The sequence below is a fragment of the Lepus europaeus genome, chromosome 16 (assembly GCF_033115175.1).
Source record: "Lepus europaeus isolate LE1 chromosome 16, mLepTim1.pri, whole genome shotgun sequence".
Lineage (NCBI taxonomy): Eukaryota > Metazoa > Chordata > Mammalia > Lagomorpha > Leporidae > Lepus > Lepus europaeus.
In genome coordinates this window covers 86095454-86103112 of record NC_084842.1, presented here as the reverse complement: position 1 = coordinate 86103112, position 7659 = coordinate 86095454, and positions in this window count along the sequence as shown.

Here is a 7659-nt window from a genome sequence, read left to right as displayed (position 1 = left end):
TCCACACCGGAGGCGCCTGGGGGAAGAAGGGAGCCGTGTTTGCCCTGGCGTTTCTATGCCACAGAATAACGCACTTTTCTCCAGCATGGGCAGGCAGTGGTAGAGTGACAGCGAAATGCCATCTCCAAGCCCTGGATGAGGAGTAGGCGAGGCCGCTCGCCGCCCCTTCGGTTGGGCGGCCAGAGAAGGGTGTGTGGGGATCATGGGCAGAATGCGGGGGCACTTCTGCAACGCGGAGACGTGCGAGGTTCCGGAGGACAGCGCAGCCCTGGGACTGACAGACCGACCCCCACCCACCTGCTGGAATGCTGAGCCAGAGCTGGGAAGAGAGTCCAGAGAGGATGTCCGTCCCCTACCCTGCTAGGCTGCAGTCCTCTGACCTCTCTCCTGATAAGGGAGCTGCTAGGGCTCACAGAAGCCAATGGACCTCTTCTCAAATCACCACATTTATGTGCAGAGTTCAAAGTCTCCCTCCAGGATGGAGTAGGGATTGGAAGGGGATTGAGAATCTAAACTGGCCTTTGCCTGAGGAAAGGAGCCAAATGAGGAAGGAGTCAGTTTTATGTCCTGGAGAACCAGAAGTCTACCCATTCCAAATTGTTACCTCTCCCTTTAACTTCCATTTTTAGGTCACCAGTTCTGCCCTCTCAAGTCAAATGGGATTGATGAAAGGGCACCTGCAGAGTTTGAAGAGTTGGAGCTGGTTACAAATCCCAGCTGTGGCACACAGAAGCTGCAAGCCTGCACCCAACCAGTCTGAACCTCACAGGCAAGCTGTCAGCAGTAAGCAGGAGAAGCCAGGCCAAGACTTAGAATTCCTAACAACTAGGAAGTGGCCTGTTACTTACATCTTCCAGGAACCCAAATTCAAGAAGATGAAGTGGCTTGGGGGGAGGGGTCTGGAAATGGGATGATTACAGCCCAGAAAATGGCCCAGCAGGGACAGACGCCACACCCCTACAGACAACACTTCAGGTTGAAGTGTTCTCCCCCACAAGTCTTTCCTGGTGGGAGAGATCACACACACCTCCTGCATTTGCTCTTTGCCTCTTCTTCCCCATCTTCTAGCCTAGTTTGCCCAATTCTTTTTCTAGTGTTCCATGAATCACCTCTGCTGTGGCTTGAATTACATTCCTAGAAAGAGATGCTGAAGCCTTTATTCCTGTACCTGTGAACCACTGTGACTTTATTGGGAAATAGGGTCTTTGCAGAAGTAATCAAGTTATGAGCCCTTTTCCAACAGGACGTGTGTTCTTATAAGAAGAGGAGAAATGGCTCAGGAGAATGTGATGGGGAAACGGAGACATGCAGGGAGAAGCTGGCATAGAAGAGTGATGCAGAGATTGAAGTTATGAAGCTGCAAGGCAAGGAACATCTGGGGCTGTTCGAAGCTGGAAACAGCAAGGAAGGATCCACTCCCTACCCCCTACAACCAGCCTCACTCACTTTTGGAAGGCATCGTGGCCCTGCTGACACCTTGATTTCAGACTCCTAGCCTCCAGAAACTCTCAGACTGTAAATTTTTGTATGGTACTGCAGCCCTAAGAAGCTCCACCTCCGGGTTACAACTGCCTAAGATGTAGGAGAGGAGAGGGGAGGCGTGAATGAAGCCAGTCGCTGAGTATAGAGCTGATGGACATTGAACAAAACAGTGCCTGTCCTATGCAGGCACAGGCTAGGTGTCCAGTGAGGAACATTCATTTTGTTGGAAACAGTAGCCCAGAGACCTGTAAGGGAATCTATAATTAATCTCTGAGATTACAAGAGAATAAAATAGCAGTGTGGCATGGAAGGGAATGAATGCCAAGTGAGGGAAAGGATCACAGAAGCCTCAGTGAAGCGGACTTTGAACATGAGCCCCAAGCCACAGGACGATGAACAAGCGTTTTCAATAGAGGGAGCAGCAGAGGCCCTGAGTTGGCGGGATTTCAGCTCATTTGAGGAAGAGAAGGAAGGGTACTGTGGATTTAGGGAATCACATACAGGCTCTGAGCTTGAGGTTGCTTTAGCGAATTATGCCAGGCAGAACTCCTGGCTCAGCGAGACATTGGGAGCCCGGCACAGTCATCCCTGCACTTGCTTTGCACCCACTGCACACAGACGCTGCACCTTCTGTTTTCTCCAGTGGTCTCCTGAGTTCCTGAATATTAATTGTACTACTTGAGTAAGACTCCTCCAGCGCCGGAGAAGAGGGTCAGGTCTCCACCCCGAAGGCGGCATGGATATGTTCACTTCAGACACTTTAAGACTTTATGGTGGGCCGGCGCCGTGGCTGAACAGGCTAATCCTCCGCCTAGTGGCGCCGGCACACCAGGTTCTAGTCCCGGTCAGGGCGCCGGATTCTGTCCTGGGTGCCCCTCTTTCAGGCCAGCTCTCTGCTATGACTCCGGAGTGCAGTGGAGGATGGCCCAAGTGCTTGGGCCCTGCACCCCATGGGAGACCAGGAGAAGCACCTGGCTCCTGCCTTCGGATCAGCGCGGTGTGCTGGCTCCAGCGCTCCGGCCACAGCGGCCATTGGAGGGTGAACCAATGGAAAAGGAAGACCTTTCTCTCTGTCTCTCTCTCACTGTCCACTCTGTCAAAAAAAAAAAAAAAAAAAAGACTTTATGGCTACTAGGAAACGGGCTTTCGTTTTCCTTGAAAAAAGAAAAAAAAATGCAGAAACGTCTAGTAGCTGCCTTAAGCCTTCGGTCGCCGTCTGTGAAAGAAGTATAAACGCAGCTTCACCCAGGCTCCGCAAAGTCACCCTCCTCTCAGCCCTGGGGGCCTGGCAGCTCGGGCTGTAAGTCAAAATCCAGGGGTCCTAACTGGTACCTCCCAGCTGCGTGACCCTGCGCAAGTCACTGCCCATCTCTTGAGTTTTATTCGACTGCAAAATAGGAGTAATTGGAGCAACCTTTCCTGGAGGTTGCCAGGGCACCAGAGGCTAGGACCACGTCCCAGTCCTTTCTCCCTCTCCCGGGGGTTGCCCCGCTGCTTGGCGCGGGGGGCTGCGCACTCCCAGCCGCGGGCTGCCCACCGAGCGAGCGGTAGCGGTTCTTGGAGCCTCGCCGGGCGCTGCAGTACCGCCGGCGGCCTGAGGCGTCGCAGCGGGGCCGCGCTCGCGGCTCTGCGCCTGTAGAGCTCTACCCTGCGCAGGCGCCTCGCGGCCGGCGCGCACCTGGCCGCCGAGCCTGCTTCTGGGGGTGCCTCGGCCGCCGCTCGCACCTGGCCGCCGAGACTGCGGCTCCGGGTGGCTCGGCCGCCGCGCACCTCGCTCCTTCGAGACCCAGGGCTGTGCGGTTTTGCTTTCGTTTCGTTTCTGCCTCGGGGCCAAGTGCTTCGGGGCTGGACTCTGGCACCTAGGAATGGCCTAGGTTCTGCGGAACAGCGGGGGTTCTTGGCGCGCTCTCCAGACCCTGGCCGGTGTGGGAGAGGCGGGGTGAGTCCAGTCTCCTGCCTCTCCCATTTGTTAACACCCACAAAGCACGAAGCGCCGCCGCCCTTGGGCCCCTGTCCCACCCGGGCGCACATCTATTTTGTTCCTCACCGAAGCCCGGGATACAGACAGCACATGACCCCGGTGGCGGGGCCGACCCGGGCCGAGCTGAGCCGAGCCGCCAGCATCCTTGCCTAGACCACGGCTGTGCGAAGCGTGTTGGGAGTCCGTATCCGTCCTAGGATGGGTTCTAGGATGTTCGGGGGTGGAATAGGTCAAGACAAGGTGAGGGGGCGATAGTCACTTCTGGCAATTCTACCACACGCGGCGAACAGGGCACAGAAGCTTGAGGGGATGAGGTTATACTTGGCGTGGTCGCTCATGCTGAGGACTGCATAGACCCGTGTAGGTTCCAAAAGGTGGGAGTGGCAGGGAGACCGAGTCCTCCTCCGCAGGTAGATCGAGGCTGTTGGGGTGGCTTCGGCCTCATTACCCTGCTTTCACTGCCTTGCACCCATGCTGTAGGATCCAAAGCGGTCCTTCTATAGAGTGCATGGGATCATATCTCTCCTCTGCTTTAAGTCCGTGCTATATGGCAGGCCCCACTCCTTCCTTCCATGTGGTCCCTCGCTGTCTCCTCCTGCCCTGCTGGCTCCCTCTGCACCTTCGATGCACCAGGTTTCTCCTGGAACCAAACCTCACTTTCTCAGACCTTTCCAGTCTCATGCCATGGCTTCCCCTCACTCTGTCACACCCTGTGTTTTATGTTCTTCACAGTGAACTGAAGCCTGAGCCTCTATGCTTCCCCCACTAAACAATAAACCAGTTTCTGTCTTGTTTGCCCTTGTATTCCTAGTGCCCAAGGCAGGGGGCCTGGCAGTGGGCACCACCCTAACTGAGTGGCATTTAGGGTTCAAGAAAAGCTGTGGTTTTGGTTACCAGAGTATAAAAGAAGGCTTGGCATCCCCAGTCCAGTACTAACGCTTTATCCATTCACCTGCTCTTTGATCTCTGAATTTTCTCATCTGAAAAGATTATGGTAGCACCTGGCTTCAAAGGAGGATGGAGTGGAATATTCTTGTGGAAGATTTGAAATGGTGCTCATTTGGTGAGCCGTGCCTGACCACTTCAGTTAGGACAGGCTACATTACACTGCAAAATAAACAATCCCCCATCTCAGTGGCTGAAAGAAGCAAGAGTTTATTTTCACCGGCATATGTGTCCATCAAGGGTTAGTTGAGGATTCAGCTCCTGGGTAGTATTAGTCCAGAAATCAGTCTTAGAAACAGCCACTGGCTAATGTGTCACCAGTTGCTAGTGCAGAGGGAAGAGGAACTTGGCTTAACTGAGCAGTGACTGCTCAAACTTCCAACCAGCAGCTGCAGCTCTCTTCCACTCATCCATTATTAGCCACCAAAATTCACATGACCACACCTAACTGCAAAAGATAAAAGAGTGCTGTCCTACTGTGTTTCTTGGAGAAATGGAAATACTTCCTAAACAATAACAGCTATTCTAAAATTTCCAGTAAATCCTGGACTTTGGTTTTTCCAGTTTGGGCCCAACTGAAAAAATCGAAGGACCTATGTCTCTCATCTTATAGAGACACCAACTAATCAGTCTATTTGGATTATATTAGAAGGACTGTCAAGATGTGATGTGGTACCAGACTTAAGTTTCTATAATGGAAAATGCTATTAATACAAATGTTTGAGAATTAAAAAGTCTAATGATCTTGTGTTACTAGACATGATAGTTATCTTAATGAGAAAGCCCCAGAGGCCTAAAGGGTTAAATACTTGTAAAATCCTACAGGTGCTTTCAAAAATACTGTGAAGTAAGCAAGTGCCTCTTGTTGGTTGATAAGTTTATAATTTTAAACATGGCGACTTAAAGTCTTTTGTCATCCACAGTTATATATGATGTGCTGCTCATAAAACTAAAGCGTTGTTGGTTCTGTGTTTAGCTGTCCTCCTATAGGTTCCTATGGACTTTTTCCAGCCACTTTTATTGTATTCAGTACTTTGGGATGGCTCTGTAAACAGATGAAGCCAATAATGTATTAACAGTACCAACTGAGAGAAAGTATGGTTAACTGAGGTTACTAAAAAGAAAAAGCAATTCAAATCAATTGGCAATCTACAAAAAGAGTTAAAGATTTTAAAAGCTATTATTAAAATTGCTATATTGGTCTATTATGCTGTATTATATGTGTGTACATATTGTATGTCCACATGGGGAAATTTTATTAAGAGTTTTATTTTAAATGGCTTATAGATAAGATTGTCCATAAATTTAAGCTGCTAAAATCAATCAAAGATACATTTTAATTTGAGTGACCTGAATCTGTGTATCATATGTTTTAGACTTGTTGGTAGAAAGAAACTAAAAACATTTTAGATGGTTGTGTTTAAGTTTACTGGCTAAACAAACTACACCATGTTAGATATTTAAGAGGTGTTTTCAAATACATGATTCTTAAAATTTATAGAAGGCATTGGACCTTCTGGTAAATGTTTTCTTAAGTTGTTATCTAGTGGTTGAAACGGTTTGCTAAGTATTCATGTGATATTGCTATTGTCAGCAAGCGATCTAGGACTTGCTCCCTCATTTCTCTATTCTAAGCCCAACTTCTTCTTTCATTTCTCTATTCTTTTCAAGGTAGGAAACTAATTCTATTATGAAGGAATCTGTAGGACACACAATTTAATCTTTAGACCTTATAAAAGAGATGGCTAACATTTTTCTGTAATAGCATAGCCAAAATAAGAACTTAAATAATAATCTCATAGCTAGATTCACTTCACCATCAGCGAAGTATACAGTAAGTAGAAAAAACCTCCCTTTCAGACCAAAGGGAAAGAAAGTTTTAAAGTGAGAATATAATTTTCCTCATGGGCATTGTCTACCTTAGAAAAAGTACTACAGAACATGCCTGTGACTATAGACTTGTAGTTCAGGCCACCGAAGATTAGAGATGGGACTTGGGCACTCCCTTGACTTGCATCCTCTGGTCTGCTTTAACACAAACCAGGAGGAAAAGAAAGCTCGGCATCAGAAGCAATGGGTGGCAGGCCTATTAATGGCTGATCTGTACAGTGATCTGCCCTCAAGGAGACCCAACAGGCCAGTCCACTGCAGTGGCTTTCAATGTGGTAAGCCTGGGCTTCAGCAGAAGTCAGCTTGTGAAGAGCCCTGGCAGCTCTGCCAAGAGTTGGATCACTGGAAATGGACCTGCCCTGGAGTCGAAGGATGCCCAGGTCAGAGCCACAGATCTTATTGGCTCTAAGCTGAAAAGCCCTTCACTCAGCCCAACTTCCAAAGTGACCACTGCAGCTGAGGGAATGGTCAAGTAGGGTCAGCAACATTGAAGGCAGAACTGTAAATTTCTTGTTAGAGATGCCCCTTGCCTTTACCTGGCCAGCTCTCCTCCCAGGCCAGCCAAGTAATGAAAGTCAACAGAGTGCCTTTCCCTAGGAGGTTCACACCTCCCTTAGGATATACCCCATGTGAAGAGATAGATAGGTCTGGGCCTCTGAATTTACAAGGCCTAAAGCCCACCAGATTATTATCAAGCCCCTTCTATCAGGTTCTATTTGCCTCTCAATCAGAAAACTTAATTGTAGCTTAGACAGCACCTTTCTTAGCTCCTCTAATAATGACTCTGTCCTTTGTTCTAGGCCCTGTCTAGTGCACTTGGGCCTCATTCCTTTGTAATCATAACCTCTACTCTACCACCAATGGCTCTACTCCCAACATGTGTGTACTGATGGTCCTCTTCCCCACTTAATGCTGTATAATTGTTCAAACCTGGTAAATGCCACTCTTAGGATCATTGGTTACTATCCTCACTCTGTCTTTTATGACCTTGTCTAAATATGATCAGAGTCGGCAAACTTGGAAGGCTTCCATAGCCTTGGCAACTCATGACGACAGCCTAGGATGGTTACTGGCGCCATAAACTAGAGTGTCAATTTGTTGGGTCAACAACAGGAGCCACTGTGCAGTTGCTCCTCATGCGGGATCTCTGTCCTTAATGTGCTGTACATTGTGATTTAATGCTATAACTAGTACTCAAACAGTATGTTTCACTTTGTGTTTCTATGTGGGTGCAAACTGTTGAAATCTTTATACTAAATTGATCTTCTGTATATAAAGAGAATTGAAAATGAATCTTGATGCAAATGGAAGGGGAGAGGGAGCGGGAGAGGGGAGGGTTGCGGGTGGGAGGGAAGTTATGG